Source organism: Ranitomeya imitator, chromosome 4 (genome assembly GCF_032444005.1).
Source record: "Ranitomeya imitator isolate aRanImi1 chromosome 4, aRanImi1.pri, whole genome shotgun sequence".
Taxonomy (NCBI): domain Eukaryota; kingdom Metazoa; phylum Chordata; class Amphibia; order Anura; family Dendrobatidae; genus Ranitomeya; species Ranitomeya imitator.
In genome coordinates, this window is record NC_091285.1 from 659,752,761 (window position 1) to 659,776,603 (window position 23,843).

Here is a 23,843-nt window from a genome sequence, read left to right on the forward strand (position 1 = left end):
CTTTGACCAGAGTTGAACGGCAAGAACACAGACGTCTGAATGGGCTGTGTTTCTACTGTGGTGATTCCACTCATGCTATCTCTGATTGTCCTAAGCGCACTAAGCGGTTCGCTAGGTCTGCCACCATTGGTACAGTACAGTCAAAATTTCTTCTGTCCGTTACCTTGATCTGTTCTTTGTCATCGTATTCTGTCATGGCATTTGTGGATTCAGGCGCTGCCCTGAATTTGATGGACTTGGACTATGCTAAGCGTTGTGGGTTTCTCTTAGAGCCCTTGCAGTGTCCTATTCCATTGAGAGGAATTGATGCTACACCTTTGGCCAAGAATAAGCCTCAATACTGGACCCAGCTGACCATGTGCATGGCTCCTGCACATCAAGAGGTTATTCGCTTTCTGGTGTTGCATAATCTGCATGATGTGGTCGTGCTGGGGTTGCCATGGCTACGGGCCCATAATCCAGTATTAGATTGGAAATCCATGTCGGTGTCCAGCTGGGGTTGTCAGGGGGTACATGGTGATGTCCCATTTCTGACTATTTCGACATCCACCCCTTCTGAGGTTCCTGAGTTCTTGTCTGATTACCGGGATTTATTTGATGAGCCCAAGTCCGATGCTCTACCTCCGCATAGGGATTGTGATTGTGCTATCAATTTGATTCCTGGTAGAAAATTCCCAAAAGGTCGACTGTTTAATTTATCCGTGCCTGAGCACGCCGCTATGCGCAGTTATGTGAAGGAATCCCTGGAGAAAGGGCATATTCGCCCGTCATCGTCACCATTAGGAGCAGGGTTCTTTTTTGTAGCCAAGAAGGATGGTTCGCTGAGACCTTGTATAGATTACCGCCTTCTAAATAAGATCACGGTTAAATTTCAGTACCCCTTGCCATTGTTATCTGATTTGTTTGCTCGGATTAAGGGGGCTAGTTGGTTCACCAAGATAGATCTTCGTGGTGCGTATAATCTGGTGCGAATCAGGCGAGGAGATGAATGGAAAACTGCATTTAATACGCCCGAGGGTCATTTTGAGTATCTAGTTATGCCATTCGGACTTGCCAATGCTCCATCAGTGTTTCAGTCCTTTATGCATGACATCTTCCGAGAGTACCTGGATAAATTCCTGATTGTGTACTTGGATGACATTTTGATCTTCTCGGATGATTGGGACTCTCATGTGAAGCAGGTCAGAACAGTTTTTCAGGTCCTGCGTGCTAATTCTTTGTTTGTGAAGGGATCAAATTGTCTCTTTGGTGTGCAGAAGGTTTCATTTTTGGGGTTCATCTTTTCCCCTTCTACTATCGAGATGGATCCTGTTAAGGTCCAAGCCATCCATGATTGGACTCAGCCGACATCTCTGAAAAGTCTGCAAAAGTTCCTGGGCTTTGCTAATTTTTATCGTCGCTTCATCTGCAATTTTTCTAGTATTGCCAAACCATTGACCGATTTGACCAAGAAGGGTGCTGATTTGGTCAATTGGTCTTCTGCTGCTGTGGAAGCTTTTCAAGAGTTGAAGCGTCGTTTTTCTTCTGCCCCTGTGTTGTGTCAACCAGATGTTTCTCTTCCGTTCCAGGTCGAGGTTGATGCTTCTGAGATTGGAGCAGGTTCTGTTTTGTCGCAGAGAGGTTCTGATTGCTCAGTGATGAAACCATGCGCTTTTTTTTCCAGGAAGTTTTCGCCTGCTGAGTGAAATTATGATGTGGGCAACCGAGAGTTGCTGGCCATGAAGTGGGCATTCGAGGAGTGGCGTCATTGGCTTGAAGGAGCTAAGCATCGCGTGGTGGTATTGACTGATCATAAGAACTTGACTTATCTTGAGTCTGCTAAGCGGTTGAATCCTAGACAGGCTCGTTGGTCGCTGTTTTTTGCCCGTTTTGACTTTGTGATTTCGTACCTTCCGGGCTCTAAAAATGTGAAGGCGGATGCTCTGTCTAGGAGTTTTGTGCCCGACTCTCCGGGTTTGTCTGAGCCGGCGGGTATCCTCAAGGAAGGAGTAATTGTGTCTGCCATCTCCCCTGATTTGCGGCGGGTGCTGCAAAAATTTCAGGCTAATAAACCTGATCGTTGTCCAGCGGAGAGACTGTTTGTCCCTGATAGGTGGACCAATAAAGTTATCTCTGAGGTTCATTGTTCGGTGTTGGCTGGTCATCCTGGAATCTTTGGTACCAGAGAGTTAGTGGCTAGATCCTTTTGGTGGCCGTCTCTGTCGCGGGATGTGCGTGCTTTTGTGCAGTCCTGTGGGATTTGTGCTCGGGCTAAGCCCTGCTGTTCTCGTGCCAGTGGGTTGCTTTTGCCCTTGCCGGTCCCGAAGAGGCCTTGGACACATATCTCTATGGATTTTATTTCTGATCTTCCCGTTTCTCAAAAGATGTCAGTCATTTGGGTGGTCTGTGATCGCTTTTCTAAGATGGTCCATCTGGTACCCTTGTCTAAATTGCCTTCCTCCTCTGATTTGGTGCCATTGTTCTTCCAGTATGTGGTTCGTTTACATGGCATTCCAGAGAATATCGTTTCTGACAGAGGTTCCCAGTTTGTTTCAAGGTTTTGGCGAGCCTTTTGTGGTAGGATGGGCATTGACTTGTCTTTTTCCTCGGCTTTCCATCCTCAGACTAATGGCCAGACCGAACGAACCAATCAGACCTTGGAAACATATCTGAGATGCTTTGTTTCTGCCGATCAGGATGACTGGGTGTCCTTTTTGCCTTTGGCTGAGTTCGCCCTTAATAATCGGGCCAGCTCGGCTACCTTGGTTTCGCCATTTTTCTGCAATTCTGGGTTCCATCCTCGTTTCTCTTCAGGACAGGTTGAGTCTTCGGACTGTCCTGGTGTGGATACTGTGGTGGACAGGTTGCAGCAGATTTGGACTCATGTAGTGGACAATTTGACCTTGTCCCAGGAGAAGGCTCAACGTTTCGCTAATCGCAGACGCCGTGTGGGTCCCCGACTTCGTGTTGGGGATCTGGTTTGGTTATCTTCTCGTCATATTCCTATGAAGGTTTCCTCTCCTAAGTTTAAACCTCGTTTCATTGGTCCGTATAGGATTTCTGAGGTTCTTAATCCTGTGTCTTTTTGTCTGACCCTTCCAGATTCTTTTTCCATACATAACGTATTCCATAGGTCATTGTTGCGGAGATACGTGGCACCTATGGTTCCATCTGTTGATCCTCCTGCCCCGGTTTTGGTGGAGGGGAATTGGAGTATATTGTGGAGAAGATTTTGGATTCTCGTGTTTCTAGACGGAAACTCCAGTATCTGGTTAAATGGAAGGGTTATGCTCAGGAAGATAATTCCTGGGTTTTTGCCTCTGATGTCCATGCTCCCGATCTTGTTCGTGCCTTTCATGTGGCTCATCCTGGTCGGCCTGGGGGCTCTGGTGAGGGTTCGGTGACCCCTCCTCAAGGGGGGGTACTGTTGTGAATTCTGTGGCAGAGCTCCCTCCTGTGGTCACAAGTGGTACTTCGGCTGATTCTCTCTGTGAGCTTCTGTTGGTGGAGGGAAGTGGTACTGCGGCTTCTGAGTTTCCTCCCTCAGGTGATCTGGTGAGGTCGTTAGGTGCTTCTCTACTTAACTCCACCTAATGCTTTGATCCTGGCTTCCTGTCAATGTTCCAGTGTTGGACTTGCTTTTCCCTGGATCATTCCTGTGGCCTGCTGCTCTGCATAGCTAAGTTCTTCTTTGCTATTTGTTTGCTATTTTTTCTGTCCAGCTTGTCTAATTTGTTGCTGGAAGCTCTGGGACGCAAAGGGTGTACCTCCGTGCCGTTAGTTCGGTACGGAGGGTCTTTTTGCCCCCTTTGCGTGGTTGTTTGTAGGGTTTTGTGTAGACCGCAAAGTTACCTTTTCTATCCTCGCTCTGTTAAGAAAGTCGGGCCTCACTTTGCTGAATCTATTTCATCTCTACGTTTGTCTTTTCATCTTAACTCACAGTCATTATATGTGGGGGGGCTGCCTTTTCCTTTGGGGTATTTCTCTGAGGCAAGGTAGGCTTATTTTCTATCTTCAGGCTAGTTAGTTTCTCAGGCTGTGCCGAGTTGCATAGGCAGAGTTAGGCGCAATCCACGGCTGCCTCTAGTGTTGTTTGGAGAGGATTAGGGATTGCGGTCTGCAGAGTTCCCACGTCTCAGAGCTCGTTCTATGATTTTGAGTTTTTGTCAGATCACTGTATGTGCTCTGACCGCTATGTCCATTGTGGTACTGAATTGCCTATCATAACAGTCTCCGTATAAATGCACCTGCTCTGTGATAGTCTCAGGGTTCTCTATGAAGGACAGAGAGCATCATGAAGACCAAGGAACACAACAGGCAGGTCCGTGATACTGTTGTAGAGAAGTTTAAAGCTGGATTTGGATACAAAATGATTTCCAAAACTTTAAACTTACCAAGGAGCACTGTGCAAGAGATCATATTGAAATGGAAAGAGTATCATACCACTGCAAATCTACCAAGACTCGGCCGTCCCTCTAAACTTTCATCTCAAACAAGGTGAAGGCTGATCAGAGATGCAGCCAAGAGGCCCATGATCACTCTGGATGAACTGCAGAGATCTACAGCTGAGGTGGAACAGACTGTCCATAGGATAACAATCAGTCGTACACTGCACAAATCTGGCCTTTATGGAAGAGTGGCAAGAAGAAAGCCATTTCTCCAAGATATCAATAAAAAGTGTTGTTTAAAGTTTGCAACAAGCCACATGGGAGACACCCCAAACATGTGGAAGAAGGTGCCCTGGTTAGATGAAACAAAAAATCAAACTTTTTGGAACAATGCCAAACGATATGTTTGGCGTAAAGGCAACACAGCTCATCATTCTGAACATACCATCCCCACTGTCAAACATGGTGGTGGCAGCATCATGGTTTGGGCCTGCTTTTATTCAGCAGGGGCAGGGAAGATGGCTAAAATTGATGGATGGGAAGATGGATGGAGTCAAATACAGGACTATTCTTGAAGAAAACCTGTTGTAGTCTGCAAAAGACCTTAGACTGGGATGGAGATTTGTCTTCCATCAAGACAATGATCCCAAAGATAAAGCAAAATCTACAATGGAATAATTCACAAATAAACGTATCCAGGTGTTAGAATGGCCAAGTCAAAGTCCAGACCTCAATCCAATCGAGAATCTGTGGCAAGAGCTGAAAACTGCTGTTCACAAACGATCTCCATCAAACCTCACTGAGCTCGAGCTGTTTGCCAAGGAAGAATGGGCAAGAATTTCAGTCTCTCGATGTACAAAAGTGATAGAGACATACCCCAAGCAGCTGTAATCGCAGCAAAAGGTGGTGCAACAAAGTATTAAGTTAAAGGGGCTGAAAAATATTGCATGCCCCACTTTTCAGTTTTTGAATTTCCACAAAAATTTAAAATAACCAATAAATTTCGCTGAACTTCACAATTATGTTCCACTTGTTGCTGATTCTTCACCAAAAATTTAAATTTGGTATCTTTATGTTTGAAGCATGATATGTGGGAAAAGGATGAAAAGTTCCAGGGGGCCGAATACTTTCGCAAGGCACTGGAGATAAAAGGAAACCACCTAATCTTTCGGAACAGTAGGCAAATCTCCTGTGTGCCGTAAAAGTCTTCCAAACCCTCCCAGAAAGCACTTCCAGAAAGACCCTTGTGAGTGATGATGGAATGCTTTGTCTTCAGACGGAGCCCCAACCTCCAATCGCATATTGGGAGGCCTGGGAAAATGGGGGATTGAAGTGAAAAAGTTTTCACCGAGCATCGCACATCGTGACTGCATGGGACAACATGTGTCGTTAATGTGCGTTGCATCCCACATGATGGTGTGACACCTAGTCAGAAGAAGAGAAGACTGGAAAGAGCGATCAATCGGAGAACCATGAGAGGAAATATGGCTGCAGGATAGGTGAGGGGTGAGCCTAGGATAGGTGAGTATATTTCCTATTCTTTTTTAAACCCCTTTCCTCCCATCTAATTATAATGGTTTGGCGTCTAGAGAGAATTGTACCAAATCGAATCTTCTGGCCGAGTTGAGAGAACCAGTCTGAAACAAAATTTCAGAAGATTTACTTATCTCTAATATAAAATGGAGCTGAAGGTCCTCTGTCCAAAACGCCATTTTCTCTAAAGCCGGCCCTAGTTATACACCCAACACAGGCTCCCTATAATATTCTGTGTACGGTAATGAATAATAATGCACAAGTCAGAATTCCTCTATGAAAGTCAAAATAACCTAGCCTTGTTGCCCAGAGCAATTAATCAGATGCCGTTTTCATTCTTCAAAGGACCTTTCAAAATTAAGAGCTGGAATCTGATAGGTTGCAGAAGGCAACTACGCCACATACTTGTACTAAGCACTCAGTTATTAGGCTACTTTCACACTAGCGTCGTGTGACGGCCGTCGCAATGCATCGTTCTGGAGAAAAAACGCATCCTGCAAAGTTGCTTGCAGGATGCGTTTTTTCTCCATAGACTTGCATTAGCGATGCATGGCGACGTATGGCCACACGTCGCATCCGTCGTGCGACAGATGCGTCGTGTTTTGGCGGCCCGTCGGCACAAAAAAAGTTCCATATAAGGCTACTTTCACACTAGCGTCGTACGACGCAAGTCGCAATGCATCGTGTTGGAGAAAAAACGCATCGTGCAAAATTGCTTGCAGGATGCGTTTTTTTCTCCATTGACTAACATTAGCGACGCATTGCGACGCTTTGCCACATGTCGCAACCGTCGTGTGACGGTTGCGTCGTGTTGTGGCAGACCGTCGGCACCAAAAAACGTTGCATATAACGTTTTTTGGTGCGTTGTGTCCGCCATTTCCGACCGTGCATGCGCGGCCGGAACTCCGCCCCCTCCTCCCCGCAGCTCAGAATGGGGCAGCGGATGCGTTGGAAAAATGCATCCGCTGCCCCCGTTGTGCGGCGCTTCCACAGTATGCTTCCGCCCGACTCACTGCGACGGGCCAAGTACGACGCTAGTGTGAAAGTAGCCTAACTTTTTTTCTGCGACGTGTCCACCATTTCTGACCACGCATGCACGGCCGGAACTCCGCCCCCTACTCCCCGGACATTACAATGGTGCAAAAGCAGCCTTAGCAGATAGAGCAGCCGTAGCCCGACAGCTTAATGGTTAACGGGTACTTAAGGAAAACAAGCCATATAATTTCTGACCTGGCCTTGAGGAGAAGGTGGCAATAATGTGTCTCCTCCACAGCTGTTCTTTAAATGGCCTTTATTATAGGCTTATTACTTATTAACATCCCATAGTCTCATGTTCGCTATTACAGCTGTCATATTAAATATGCATTCATAACCAGGCCGCATGAATCTCCCATGTCATCCTCTATGCTATTAAATACAGTCTGTCTAAGGCACCAAAGATTATTCCATATAACTACCCTCGATATATATTCTGTTACCATAGTTACCACACCTGAAGGAAAACTTTCTAAGAGGACAGTATATGTGACACATGCAGGCCACCTCTGAAAATTTTCAACAGACACCATTGGCCGACCCTTTCCCCACTACTTTCACAACTCCTCAACTGCAAATTCATGTCTCATACCTTCTTCATTACACGAGGCTGAAAACTACTCAGTGGGCAACCAGGAGACCAGACTGTTATGTAATTTTTTTTTTTTTATTGTCTGTATCTCGGTTCGCCCATTTTCTTGCATCCCTCCTCTGTCTTTTTGACAGAAGAATATATTTCTACTTTCCCCCATCCACGGGGCACTGGTTTCCATTGGCCGGTTCCTGGTTTTATTGTTTTTAGCGTTGTGTTATTTTTTCACTTGTATGTCCTAATTTTGTTTTTTTCTTCACAGTCGTTATTTTGTCTATTGCTGCTTTGCTGAGATGTGCCTCCCTCTCTTTTTCGCCATGTGGAGGATCCGGCGTTAGGTCCATAAGAAGCAATTTAATATCAGCTCTATTGTCATCATGGAAGATGCGGCGTATCTTAATTATATATATATATAATGTTATTACTTCTCTTTCCATGTGACTTATTATGGACTTTTGTAATTATTATACTGACTGCTGGTTATTTATTTATTGTTGCATGTCGTGGCGTTTTGCCCCTCTTGATCTATGTATTACCGCGGTCATATGTCCAGACTCCTCCCCATTGGCCTTTCTTCTATTGGGATTTGGTACTTTTATGTCCTGACTGCATTGGCGGTAGTGCGCATGTGCGGACGCGGTCTGCCAACTCCTGCTCCCGGGCGGCGTCCTTACTGCCTCCTACGTGTGACCGGGGTTTTTCCCCGCTCGCACGGTATGATGCAGGACGCCGCTCTCTGGTGTAGGACCTGTGGCCCGATCTGCACATGCGCCGTATATGCCGCTTGCTATTGGCTGATTCCTAGCATGTGATACATCACATGTCCTAGGACGGCCCTTTTTAAGGTCCTTCTCGGCAACCTTCACTATCCCCTTGATAAAGCGGTTATATGGATAAGCGAAACGTACGTCGGGGGTCTTTTTATCCTGGTTCCGGTCCGGTGTGCGGTGTAGCCCTTCTTATCTGCGGTAAGCCCCAATATTTCACTATTAGTGACGATTTGTCACTTTATTATATGTGCTACTGGCTTCCTGCAGCGCTCTGTATTTTCAGTCTGTTGTATCAGACTGTTTTGGATTTTTTTTTTTTTGTGCTCCCGCACACTGGGTGGATACTGGTTTCCCGTGTTTCCATCCTTTCTTGCACTTTATATTGTGTTCTCTGCTTATATACTATTATCTTATGTCACTTACTGTATGTATATTTATACCCTGTATTTGTAATAAATTTATATACCTATTATACTCCTGGTTCTCCTGTTTATAGTGTTAATATGGAGTGGGTTGCCTCTTTGTAGGCGTTGTGGCTTTTTTCTACTATTTAGTGTAAAATTGCCCTTTTTTTCTTTGTTTAAATATGTGCTCTGGAGTCGTTATATGTTATGTATGTGACCATACCTATATCTCGTCCTATTACTTCATATATCCTCCCTATATCTCCTCCAATTACTCCATATATCCTCCCTATATCTCGTCCTATTACTTCATATATCCTCCCTATATCTCCTCCTATTACTCCATATATCCTCCCTATATCTCCTCCTATTACTCCATATATCCTCCCTATATCTCCCCCTATTACTCCATATATCCTCCCTATATCTCCTATTACTCCATATATCCTCCCTATATCTCCTCCTATTACTCCATATATCCTTGTTACGTGTTACGGAACCACTCAGCACCCAGAATATGTTGTGCAGTTATGTGTATGTATAATAGGTTCCATGTGAGATGCATGTCCCTAATGCATCAGCCCACAGGCTGTGCCCCTGGGCAGAGGGGACACGATATTCTCCTTTTGTCCGCCCCCCACCTTTGTAATTCCCACAGTAAATATCGGCAGGCTCCGGCCACCTGCGACTATTGTAATGTATGTCTGGCCTGCCACTTTTCTTTTGGCCTGCCCTCAGTATCTGTGTGATATATTCTGTGTCCTGTGAGTAAAGTCTTGTCAGACTGGAAATACGTGGAGAAGCAGTGATCTTTTATATGCGCCCATGTAACCAAGCGATTCCAGCCAGCGTCCTTCATTCAGACTCCAGCCAAAGCATAGTGGACCTCCCCAAACACGGGGTGGTACTGAAAGAGCTACCCCAGCTTGGTAGACCCCGTTACACTGGTGGCAGACAGAGGGATATGATACCCCTTCTACAGGAGGAAAGGAATGAATGGAAAAGAACTACCAGAAGTTAAAGAGGACTACATTAAAAGATCTGGTGGAAGCCCGAGGGTTGATCGCCAGCAGCAAAACAAAAGCGGATTTGATAGCAGCCATCATGGAACACGACAGTGTAGCGCCCCCAAATGTGAACGTGGAGGAGACTGAATTCCAGAGGGAGGTAAAGAACAGACTGGCGTTCTATGGCCCAAACCCTGCAGTAGAGATCATACGAGAGGTGATGGCTGATGTGCGTACTGATCTGAAGGTAAAGATGGCTGAGCGAACCAGGATAGAGCTAGCCAAGATGGAGATGGCAGAGCGGAGAGAGGAGAGTCAGCGAGCAGGGGGAGCTCTGGCCTTCGACCAGGTACCTTCAACAGTAAGCCACAAAAAGATCCAGTATAATGCCTTTCGACAGTTGGGGGAGGCAGAGGAAGACATTGATGGCTTTCTGCAGGACTTTGAGCGGCAGTGTGCCCTTCATCAAGTGAAGCCGGAGGAATGGGTTCAGATTCTGGTCAGCAAGCTGACAGGCCGGGCAGCGGACGCCTGTCGTATGGTACCTGATGAGGACTGTATGGACTATGAGCGGATCAAAGAAGTGATCTTGGCCCGGTATGCGCTGACACCAGAGGCATACCTGTTGTGAATTCTGTTGTCAAGCTCCCTCCTGTGGTCATGAATGGTACTTTGGCTGGTTCTGTCCATGGGCTTCCTCTGGTGGTTGTGAGTGGGACTGCGGCTTCTGAGTTTCCTTCCACAGGTGACGAGGTTAATTCGTTAGCTGGCTGCTCTATTTAACTCCACTTTGATCATTGCTCCATGCCACCTGTCAATGTTCCCAATGTTCCAGTATTGGTCTAGTTCGCTCCTGGATCGTTCTTGTGACCTGTCTTCCCAGCAGAAGCAAAGTTCCTGCTTGTTTTTCTCTTGTTTGCTATTTTTCTGTCCAGCTTGCTATTTTGATTTTTGTCTTGCTTGCTGGAAGCTCTGGGACGCAGAGGGAGCGCCTCCGCACCGTGAGTCGGTGCGGAGGGTCTTTTTGCGCCCTCTGCGTGGTCTTTTTGTAGTTTTTTGTGCTGACCGCAAAGTTACCTTCCCTATCCTCTGTCTGTTCGGTGGGTCGGGCCTCACTTTGCTAGATATATTTAATCTCTGTGTTTGTAATTTTCATCTTTACTCACAGTCATTATATGTGGGGGGCTGCCTTTTCCTTTGGGGAATTTCTCTGGGGCAAGGTAGGCTTTATTTTTCTATCTTTAGGGCTAGCTAGTTCCTTAGGCTGTGACGAGTTGCATAGGGAGCGTTAGGAGCAATCCACGGCTATTTCTAGTGTGTGTGATGGGATTAGGGATTGCGGTCAGCAGAGTTCCCAGGTCTCAGAGCTCGTCCTGTATTATTAGTAACTATCAGGTCATTCCGTGTGCTATTAACCACCAGGTCCATTATTGTCCTAACCACCAGGTCATAACACATACCGCCAAAAGTTCCGAGGACTTATAAAACGCGTAACCGATACCCAGGCTGAATGGGCCTGTAAATTACGGCGGTCCCTGCTACAGTGGGTACAAGGGAGCCAAGCAACCACTAAGGAGAACGTCCTCCAGCTCTTCTTGTTAGAACGATTCTTTAATGGACAAACCCCCGAGACACAGGAATGGCTTCGGGACAGGCGGCCAATGACTCTTGAGGAAGCCTCCTAGCTTTCAGGTGTTTTAATTACAGCAGGTCCAATACCCCTCCACAGAGAGAGAGAATTTTAGTCTAAGAAGAGGTTTCACATGCACCCATTCAGATGGAGACGTTTATTCTCAGCGAGGAAGGCAAGCGTAGGACCTGGTATAAGAGAGATGCCTGTTATGAACAGGTAATTCAGAACCACAATGGGTCTAGTGGTTAAGAGCACACAAGGTGACCTGATGGTTACCAATAACAAGGACGAGTTCTGAGACGTGGGAACTCTGCTGACCGCAATCCCTAATCCTATCATACCACACTAGAGATAGCCGTGGAGCGCTCCTGTCCAGGCCTAGGCACCTCGAGCACAGCCTGAGAAACTAGCTAGCCCTAAGAGAGAAAAATAAGCCTACCTTGCCTCAGAGAAATTCCCCAAAGGAAAAGGCAGCCCCCCACATATAATGACTGTGAGTAAAGATGAAAATACAAACACAGAGATGAAATAGATTTTAGCAAAGTGAGGCCCGACTGACTGAACAGACCGAAGATAGGAAAGATTGCTTTGCGGTCAACACAAAACCCTACAAACAACCACGCAGAGGGTGCAAAAAGACCCTCCGCACCGACTAACGGTACGGAGGTACCCCCTCTGCGTCCCAGAGCTTCCAGCAAGCAAGAAAAACCAATATCGCAAGCTGGACAGAAAATATAGCAACAAAAGTAACACCAGCAAAACTTAGCTTATGCAGGAAAGACAGGCCACAGGAACGATCCAGGAGAGAGCAAGATCCACACTAGAACATTGACTGGAGGCCATGAGCAAAGCACTAGGTGGAGTTAAATAGAGCAGCACCTAACGACTTCACCACATCACCTGAGGAAGGAAACTTAGAAGCCGCAGTACCACTCACATCCACCAACGGAAGCCCATAGACAGAATCAGCCGAAGTACCATTTGTGACCACAGGAGGGAGCTCGACCACAGAATTCACAACAGATGCCGTAAAGAGGCTACCAGGTACACATAAAATTGGCCATTTTTATGTGCTAAAAGCTCTCATTTTTCATATTTCTAGTGCAGTAATGCAGTTCAAATTTCGTGTTTTCAAGTTTGCATGTTTTAGCGCTGCAGTGTGCTGCCTTATTTACTTAATCTTGAGGAAGCCGCTCGTCTGGCCGATGAACATCATGACGCCAGGAGGCCTCAGTTGTCCGGATCAAAGATGGTCACTAGGGGTCCGCCCATGGACCTGGAGGGCCCCAAACCACCGAAGATTGTAGAGGGACCAGCTAGAAACCTCACCTACCACAGTCCCCCTGGGGCGCGATGCCACACCTGCCTTCAGCTGGGCCACCTGCAAAGACAATGTCCCAAACGGACTCAGCATACCCAGTGGCCAAAGGCGGGAACAGCTACCTTCACCCGGGCTGCTGTACACTGCTACCAAGGCGAAACTGACCCGGCATTGGGGGCTACGACTAACCAAGGGGTGGAAGAGATGGAGGAAGTGCTGCATGAAGTAGACCCCGCGCATTCAGCAGATAATCGACAACAGCATCGACAGGTCGTGTGGGTTAATGGGAAACGTATGCAGGGACTAAGAGATTCCGGGGCAACTTTGACCCTTGTGAAGCCTCATCTCGTCCGGGACCAAGAGAAGACGGGCTGGACAGTGGCAGTCCGTGTAGCAGGGGGAGCTATACATTGACTGCCCACTGCCCGGATTCACCTGAACTGGGGAGTCGGGGAAGGCCTTGTTGAGGTCGGCTTGATGGAGGATTTGCCTGCAGACGTCTTGCTGGGAAATGACTTGGGGCCCATGTTGTCTGCCTTCTCGGTTGCCCCTCTGGCTGAGACATATCCTGTGACCACCCGGAGACAAGCTCGAGCTGCGGAGGTGGAATCACACTCAGAGGAGGCCCAGGTAAGATATCCCAGCCCTACACGTATTCCTATAGCCAGACACATTTCTTGGGCCACCCCAGATGAATTTAAGAGAGAGTTACTTGAGGATCCTTCATTGGAGGGATATCGTGAAAATGCACAGGAGGGGAGAGGGGTACTGGAAGGGGAACAGTTAGTATGGGAGCAGGGACTCCTCTACCGGATCACAGAGCAGCACCACACAGGGACGTGCCCCACTGTAAAACGACAGCTGGTAGTTCCCAAGAAGTATAGGCAGGAGTTACTGCGAATCTCTCATGACATACCCTTGGCCGGGCGCTTCGGCGTCAGTCGCACCAGGCATCATCTGACACAAAACTTCTTTTGGCTGGGGGTAACCTATGATGTTCGTCAGTACTGCCAGACCTGTGACAGTTGCCAGCGCATTGGCAAGAGGGGAGATCGATGCAAGGCCAAATTACGCCCCCTCCCCATTGTGGAGGAACCATTTAGCCGAGTAGTGGTCGATCTGATAGGGCCGTTAGATAAACCCAGTCCGTCAGGGAAAAGGTATATATTGACAGTGGTAGATTATGCCACACGGTATCCAGAGGCGGTTGCGTTACCTAACATACTGGCAGAGACGGTGGCGGCTGCCCTGCTCCAAGTTTTCTCACGGGTTGGATTTCCCCGGGAGATTATCTCAGACCAGGGTACCCAGTATACAGCAGAGGTGACCAACCAACTGTGGAAGCTGTGCGGCGTAAAGTCCATTAAAAGCGCCCCGTACCACCCGCAAACCAATGGGTTGTGTGAACGCTTTAATGGGACGTTAAAACAACTCATTGTTTTTTTCCTGGTAAAAGTCCCAAACATCAGAGTTACAAGCGGAACAATCAGTGAGATTGATCACGGATTTCAATTCCAGATGGACGGATATATTGGATATCTGTAAAAAACATTGGACAGTCCTGACAGCCGACAGTGACCTAGTGAAACATCTCCCTGAGGTGCCATCTATTACATGGAGGAGATCAAAAAATCTGAAAGATATTTTGACTCATAGTCATTATGTGCCTCCCAAAAACTCCTTCTTCTCGGAGAGACCAGGCCCCAAATGGGGCTGTTTTAAATGCGGTGATTGTTCAGCGTGCAAATTCATTGAGCGTACGTCCACATTTTTTAATAGTGATCAATCTCATATATACAACATCACGCACCATATCACTTGTAGAACCGATATGGTAATATACTTTGCATCCTGCCCATGTAATCAGATTTACATTGGCATGATTACGCGACAGCTGAGAGTGAGGGTATTAGAACACGTGAGGGATATCAGAAATGTGGATCCTACTCAGGACATCACAACATTGAAAACTATCCCTAGGCACTTTCTAGCCCACCATAATAGCGACCCAAGGGGTTTCAGAATAAGAGGAATAGATAGGGTACAGTTGGGAATAAGGGGTGGAAATTATCAAAAAGAATTGCTGAAAAGGGAGACCAAGTGGATTATATTGCTTAATACCCTTGCACCTCATGGGCTTTATGAGGTGGTGAGCTTCAAATCCTTCATCTAATGTATGGCGTGAATTTTAGTTTTGTGCATGTTGTTTTTAACACTGTTTTTATTCTATCTTTATCTGTCCAGGTATGTAGGTCATATACTCACCACAACCTTTCTGTCTGGCATATATGGAAATATTAACGACGAGTCCATGGATGATGGTTTAGCTGCCTGGCCGCTATCAAAGTGGAGTCATCAACCGTGTTATTTAGAAGAACCCTGTTTAAGGAGAACAACTGTTCATTTATCTTATGGTGTTAGGTGTTCACTTTATAGTTACTGGTCATTTTAGGGTTAATATAATGTATAACTATGTTTGGGTATATTATTTAGGCATTATATAAGTTTGTTTACTGTCGCACCATTCTTGATAGCAGTATTGACTACGTAGCGAGAATATATATTAGGTATGTATGTAATCATGACTGGCCGTAATTCCTCTACACGGCTGACACTGGATATTGTGGTCCTATATATACAGGCCTAGTTAAGCTAGTTTCTATTATGATAGATGCATACCACCAGTATGATGTATGATGCATATGTCCCTTTATTGTTACAATTATTATGCTATATAGTCATCTTAAATGGACGGGTATGATGAGTCAGTGCGCTGTGTTGGTATGCACGGGTAGTTATGGAAACTTGCGCTTAGGTGGGATAGAGTAAGGGTGACAGATAGCTTTATCTATATACACCTTTTTTGTATGGGTGCACTTGGACAGTGCCATTGTGTACATTAGCTATGGTAGGTAGTTGGGTTGAGGCTCATGATCAGCTCATACCTGGTAGACGTCTTTATGTTTGTATGCAGATAAGAGCGCGACCCGCGCATGCGCTGTTCGGTGAGGGTGGCGGTGCTCTATACGGGCGTCGCGCTGCCTTGGCAACAGGCGCGGTCATGTGACCGGGCTTTGTTGCCGGGTGACGCGATCCTTGAGCGCCGCGCTCGTCATCGGGCCGCAACATGCGGGAACGCGCCGCCGTAGCTGCACACTATCGGGTTATCGTAGTTGGTATATAAATAGATGCCATGCATGCAGTCAGTTACCTCCTGACGAAGCTGCAGGACAGCGAAACGCGCGTGGGGGTCATCTGGGTACCGCGTATTCACCTTTGTCATGGCTGCAGGTAATGGACACATATGATTTTCTTTATGGTAGATGGGTCATAGGTCTGATTGAGTACTGCTATTTTATACATTCTATATAGGTACTGGCCTATTTGTTGTAGTACCATATGGGTGATTATGTACATGTCTATGGCCCATCCCTAGGAATATATATTGGATGATAGTCTACCGCAGCACCATTGTTAGGTCTAGAATTTTTTTGTATATTATTCTCTATTTACATAGGTGTCTATGGGTACTTCCGGGTCTGTATGTCTCTGTTGTTGTAATACATAGTCCATTGATAGCAGGGGTTTAGGATTTCCACCTCTGTTATTATCTATAACAGTAGTCTTTGTATCCGACTATATACATGTGCACTGTCATTGTTGTATGTATTTTTTAACATATTAATAAAGATTTGTTATTTATATTGATCGTGTTTACTTCACCACCTCTATTGGTTGTAGTTGTTGAGTTGTGGAGAGGATCGTTTTACCTATAATTAGAGGAGTGGTTTTTGGTGGCTTTTACCAGGACCTACAGGGACTGGGAGAAATTCTTGCCACACCTCCTGTTTGCCTATGGGGAGGTGCCCCAAGAATCCACGGGGTTCTCCCCATTCGAACTGGTATACGGGAGACGGGTAAGGGGACCCCTAGACTTGGTGCTAGAACACTGGGAAGGGGAGGGCCTCATAGAAGGGGTACCTATTGTACCCTATGTGCTGGAATTCCGGGACCACCTACAGGAGCTGACCCCGGCTGTACGTGAGAACATGCAAGCGACCCAGTGGCGCCAGCGCGTATGGTACGATCGGAGGGCCAGAGAGCGCACCTTGGAAATAGGACAGAAGCTCCTGGTGTTAGAGCCCACTAGGCAGAACAAGTTCCAAGCTGCATGGCAGGGGCCCTACCAGGTAGTGGGGAAAATAGCCGACACAACCTATAATGTCGCCGATTGTGACAATCACAGGGTTTTCCACATGTTCCACGTGAATATGCTGAAGCCCTACCAGAAGCGCCCTGAAGAGGTAGTGGCCATCTGTGCACCTGAAGCAGAGGATTTAGCCGGACTTCTCTTGCCGGATGTCTTAGGGGAAAGGACTCAGTCTAAAACATGGGACCAGGTACACTTGGTTGAAGACCTAGGCCCCCGGGAGAGACAGCAGGCGGAGGAGTTGTTGAGGCAGCAACAGAGGATGTTTTCGGGGAGACCAGGGTACACTCACCTGGCACAACACAAGGTTGAGAACCAGGATCAGACCCCCCTGCGACAACCCCCCTTCCGCGTCCCTGAGTCTGTACGAGAGGGGATGCGACAAGAGATACAAGAGATGTTGCGTTTAGGAGACATTGAAGAGTCGGATAGTCCTTGGGCATCCCCCGTAGTGTTAGTGCCCAAGAAGGATGGGACTACATGGTTTTGTGTAGACTATCGTAAGCTCAATGAGAAAACAGTGATGGATGCATATCCCATGCCACGTGTGGATGAGTTGTTAGATCGGATGACAGAGGCAAAGTATTTGACCACCATCAATCTATGCAAAGGCTATTGGCAGATTCCCCTGAGTCCTGACGCTATTCCCAAGTCTGCATTTGTCACCCTGTTCAGCTTATTCCAGTTTCGAGTTATGCCATTCGGGATGAAGAATGCCCCGGCGACCTTCCAGAGGCTGGCTGACCGGCTTCTGGATGGTCTCCAGGACTATGCTTGTGCCTACCTGGACGACATCGCCACCTACAGTGCGACATGGGAAGAGCATCTAAATCACTTAGAGACAGTATTAGACAGGATCCACAAGGCTGGAATCACCCTGAACCCAAACAAGTGTCATGTGGGCAAAGCAGGGGTTCAGTATTTAGGGCATTGGGTGGGAAGTGGGAAACAGCGACCAGAACCAGCCAAGATTGAGGCCATAGCCAAATGGGACACCCCATGCACTAAAACCCAGGTCATGGCGTTTCTAGGGACAGCAGGGTTTTACAGGAAATTCGTTCCCAATTACAGCAGCGTAGCCAAGCCCCTCACTGATCTGAACCGTAAGAACCAACCCCGCCAAGTAACCTGGACCCCAGAGTGTGAGGAAGCCTTCCGCCAGCTAAAGGACGCCCTCACCAATACCCCTGTATTGGCCGTACCCAATCCAACTAAACGTTTCCTTGTTCACACAGACGCTTCTATGTTTGGATTGGGGGCAGTACTGAGCCAAGTCGGGCCAGACGGCCAAGAAGACCGGTAGCTTACCTGAGTCGGAAACTACTGCCCCGTGAAGTAAGCTATGCGGCTATCGAAAAGGAGTGCCTGGCAGTAGTACGGGCACTCAAAAAGTTGCAACCATATTTGTATGGACGACAGTTTTCCCTCCTAACGGACCATAATCCCCCTAGTCTGGCTTAATCGGGTCTCCGGAGACAATACTAGATTGCTGCGGTGGAGTTTAGCCCTACAACCACTGGACTTCACCATCCACTACAGACCCGGCAAACAAAACAGTAGCGCCGATGGACTAAGTCGACAAACGGAATTTGTACCAACCCCATAAACTTCGGTCATCCGCAAACCGATCCGTTAAGGAACAGACTGTGTATGTCGATTGCATCGCTGAAAAGGAAAGCCGTGTTACGGAACCACTCAGCACCCAGAATATGTTGTGCAGTTATATGTATGTATAATAGGTTCCATGTGAGATGCATGTCCCTAATCAGCTCACAGGCTGCGCCCCTGGGCAGAGGGTACACGATATTCCCCTTTTGTCCGCCCCCCACCGTTGTAATTCCCACAGTAAATATCAGCAGGCTCCGGACACCTGCGGCTATTGTAATGCATGTCTGGCCTTCCGCTTTTCTATTGGCCTGCCCTCTGTATCTGTGTTATATATTCTGTGTCCTGTGAGTTAAGTGTTGTCAGACTGGAAATACGTGGAGAAGCAGGGATCTTTTATATGCGCCCATGTAATCAAGTGATTCCAGCCAGCATCCTTCATTTAGACTCCAGCCAAAGCATAGTGGACCTCCTGAAACACGGGGTGGTACTGAAAGAGGTACCCCAGCTTGGTAGACCCCGTTACAATCCTCACTATATCTCCCCCTATTACTCCATATATCCTCCCTATATCTCCTCCTATTACTAGGGTTGAGCGACTTTCACTTTTATAGGATCGGGTCGGGTTTCACGAAACCCGACTTTCAAAAGTCGGGTCGAGTGAAATTGGCCAATCCTATAAAAGTCGGGGTCGGCCGAAACCGAAACCCAATGCAGTGCATTGGGTTTCTAATGGTTCCCAGGGTCTGAAGGAGAGGAAACTCTCCTTCAGGCCCTGGGATCCATATTTAAGTGTAAAATAAAGAATTAAAATAAAAAATATTGCTATACTCACCCTCTGACGCGCCCTGGTACTAAGCGGCAGCCTTCCTCCTTTAGAATCAGCGCGTGAAGGGCCTTAGATGACGTCGCGGCTTGTGATTGGTCGCGCGACCGCCCATGTGACAGCTCGCGTGACCAATCACAAGCCGCGACGTCACCGAAGGTCCTTCAAGCGCTGATTCTTAGGAAGGAAGGCAGCCGGAAAGAAGCAGGGCGCGTCCGAGGGTGAGTATATACCTAATAGGAACCTAATCCTATTAGGTATATACTCACCCTCGGACGCGCCCTGCTTCTTTCCGGCAGCCTTCCTTCCTAAGAATCAGCGCTTGAAGGACCTTCGGTGACGTCGCGGCTTGTGGGCGGTCGCGCGACCAATCACAAGCCGCGACGTCATCTAAGGCCCTTCACGCGCTGATTCTAAGGGAGGAAGGCTGCCGCTTAGTACCAGGGCGCGTCAGAGGGTGAGTATAGCAATATTTTTTTATTTTAATTCTTTATTTTACACTTAAATATGGATTCCGATACCGATTTCCGATATTGCAAACATATCGGAACTCGGGATCGAAATTCCGATACCAGATTCAGAAGATCGCCGACCTCATGGCCGACCCACACACAGGGGTTGGGTCGGGTTTCATGAAACCCGACTTTGCCAAAAGTCGGCGACTTCTGAAAATGGCCGACCCGTTTCGCTCAACCCTACCTATTACTCCATATATCCTCCCCTATATCTCCTCCTATTACTCCATATATCCTCCTATATCTCCTCCTATTACTCCATATATCCTCCTATATCTCCTCCTATTACTCCATATATCCTCCCCTATATCTCCTCCTATTACTCCATATATCCTCCTATATCTCCTCCTATTACTCCATATATCCCCCTATATCTCCCCCTATTACTCCATATATCCTCCCTATATCTCCCCCTATTACTCCATATATCCTCCTATATCTCCTCTTATTACTCCATATATCCTCCTATATCTCCTCCTATTACTCCATATATCCTCCCCTATATCTCCTCCTATTACTCCATATATCCTCCCTATATCTCCTCCTATTACTCCATATATCCTCCCTATATCTCCCCCGATTACTCTATATATCGTCTCTATATCTCCCCCTATTATTCCATATTTCCCCCTATATCTCCTCCTATATACAATATTACTCCATTTAACCTCTCCCATAGCTCATCCTTTCTTTCCTTCTACTTATTTAGTTTATCGCAGTGTAAGTTGATATATGTTTCAGCATTGTGTATAATTACAGAACTTTCCTTTTCATATTGTAGTCTGACATATGGTAAAAGCTGCATTTAAGAGATTATCAGAAAGTGGCCCAGTCATTCACCTCCATCCTGTTTGATATCCCCCTCCCATCTCCTATGGTTGAAGATCACCATGTGGAAATAACAAGTTCTGACAATGCCCTAGTTCCCATAATGAAGCCTATTGGATTTCTTTGATTTCTTTGGAAGGGAAAACACATTTATTTTGCGCACAATTTGTTTTATGGATTTTTTAAGTAGAATTGTAGATTCAGTTGTTTTTTTTTTTTTTTTTTTTTTTGCCAGTTTTTATTTTTTCTGGCTGAGTATTTAAGGTTTGTTCTTTGGTCCGCACCTTCACTGTGGTATGTGAATTGAAGCTTATAATCTGTTGGCACTTTAAATATGTGTTAAAGGCATATAGTTTCAATTATCAAGATAAAATCTATTTTCTAACTTTAGTTATCAAACTTAAGAACCAAATGCTGAGCTTCACTTCTATGGAACCCCCACATGCTTAGTCCCCGTACAAAATACATAGCAGATAGGTCAAACTGAGGAAAGGGCAACTTGAAAACACTTTGCTATCTTCTTCTTATAGCCTTCTCCTGCTTTGTGGGCCTCCACAACTTTCATTTTCAGAGTGCTAGGCAGCTGCTTCGAAGAACCCATGGCTGCTGTTTTTTGGCACAAGTTTAGAGAAGGTTGGGTTTTTATAAAGCTGAGAAATTTGCATCACCTGGCCTTTTCTTACGATTAAAGTGAACCAACCATAACCCTAACAGGCTAATTAAGGTCTGAAACCTTGGTCAAAGTTATCTTCTAGGTTGCCTAAACTTTTTGCCATGGGGTTACTGCAACAGTGTGGAGCCAGAAGACTGCAGCGTCTGATTGCTCCTACTCCGACGCAGAGAAGAAGCACTTCTCCTTCATTTTAAATATTTATTTACTTACTTCTTCTGGCAGAAAAGGGGTTACTCGGCCATATTGGAAATCTCTGTGCTCACAGCTGTGCTCAATTAGCCACTTCTTTTCCCTTTATAATTTGGGCTCTGTTACTAATCCTTGTCAGAGCTAGCATTTGCTGCATGGTTAACGGTGGGAGAGGAGAACATATGAGGAAGAGAGTTGAAGGAGTTATTAGTTACTGTTGCTTGATTTGTATGCATGGTAATTCCTTATCCTTCTCTATTTTTGTTTATTCCCCTACCTTCACACCAGGTGCATTCCTCTGTTACATGTGAGTGAATATTTTGTATGCCTGGAGTTTTCTGTTAACCCTTGTTTGTGTTACCTTGTTTGTCGGGATGGTGCACAGTAGCTCCCCTTCTTCCCTGGGTGGGGGAAGAGAATAGATGGAGGCAAACGTCCTTCAGCGCAGTCCAAACAATACCAACATGTCCTTAGCGTGGTTCTGCTCCCTCAGACCTGTGAGCACACAGGCCGGGCAATGTCTCGGTTTGGAGCCACACACAGGAGGGCTTCTCCCTCTCTGCACACAGACCACTCTCTAGTGTCCAGCCTGGACACATGGAAATCTGTCCACCCTGACGTACTCCCAAGACACTCCACCCATGTGCCAAACAAATCTGATTTATACACAGGCAACACCTAGTGAGGAGATATGGTGGGCAGTTCCCTCCCCGCACTGCACCGCCAACTAAGCTTGGCCCAGAAAATGGTGGATTAACCCCTCCGAACATGAAATGCTGGAACAAAACTTCCAAGCCCATATCACAGAAAATAGACCTTTCTGTGATGCATATCTCTTCTTGTGATACATTATCAGGGACCCTGTCACAAAATTATAAATATATATATATAATGTGTGTGTCACTGACATCTATGTACATACAGTACAGACCAAACGTTTGGACACAACTAGGGTTGAGCGACTTTTACTTTTTTAAGGTCGAGTCGGGTTTCGCTAAACCCGACTTTCTCAAAAGTCGAGTCGAATGAAATCGGCCGACTATCGCGAAAAGTCGGGGTCGGGGATTGACCGAAACACGAAACCCAATGCAAGTCAATGGGAAATCTCTCTCTCTCTCCATATATTTAAATTTACTTCAGCGTGATATAGCAGAAAAGCCGATAATTCAATTGCCGGCTTTTCATTTCTCCTTCCTAAATCCGACATGATATGAGACATGGTTTACATACAGTAAACCATCTCATATTCCCATTTTTTTGCATATTCCACACTACTAATGTCAGTAGTGTGTATGTGCAAAATTTGGGCGCTGTAGCTATTAAATTTAAGGGTTAAATTGCGGAAAAAATTGGCGTGGGCTCCCGCGCAATTTTCTCCACCAGAGTAGTAAAGCGAGTGACTGAGGGCAGATATTAATAGCCTGGAGAGGGTCCACGGTTATTGCCCCCCCTGGCTAAAAACATCTGCCCCCAGCCACCCCAGAAAAGGCACATCTGGAAGATGCGCCTATTCTGGCACTTGGCCACTCTCTTCCCATTCCCGTGTAGTGGTGGGATATGGGGTAATGAAGGGTTAATGTCACCTTGCTATTGTAAGGTGACATTAAGCCAGATTAATAATGGAGAGGCGTCAATTATGACACCTATCCATTATTAATCCAATTGTATGAAATGGTTAAAAAACACACTCAACCCTAGACACAACTTCTCACTTAAAAATTTTTCTGTATTTTTATGACTATGAAAATTGTAAATTCACCCTGAAGGCGTCAAAACTATGAATTAACACATGTAGAATTATATGCTTGGCAAGAAAGTGTGAAATGACTGAAAATATGTCTTGTCATTCTGCCTTTCGTATAAATATAGAACATTTGATCTGGAGATGGACCTCCAGCGTTTTTACCGTTCCCTAAAGGTACCTTCACACTCAGCGATGCTGCAGCGATACCGACAACGATGTCGATCGCTGCAGCGTCGCTGGAGAGCTGTCATACAGACAGCTCTCCAGCGACCAACGATGCCGGTAACCAGGGTAAACATCGGGTTACTAAGCGCAGGGCCGCGCTTAGTAACCCGATGTTTACCCTGGTTACCATCGTAAAAGTAAAAAAAAACAGTACATACTTACCTTCCGCTGTCTGTCCCTCGGCGCTCTGCTTTCCTGCACTGACTGTGAGCACAGCGGCCGGAAAGCAGAGCGGTGACGTCACCGCTGTGCTTTCCGGCTGGCCGGCGCTCACAGCCAGTGCAGAGAAGCACAGCGCCGGGGACAGACAGCGGAAGGTAAGTATGTAGCGTTTGTTTTTTTTAACTTTTACGCTGGTAACTAGGG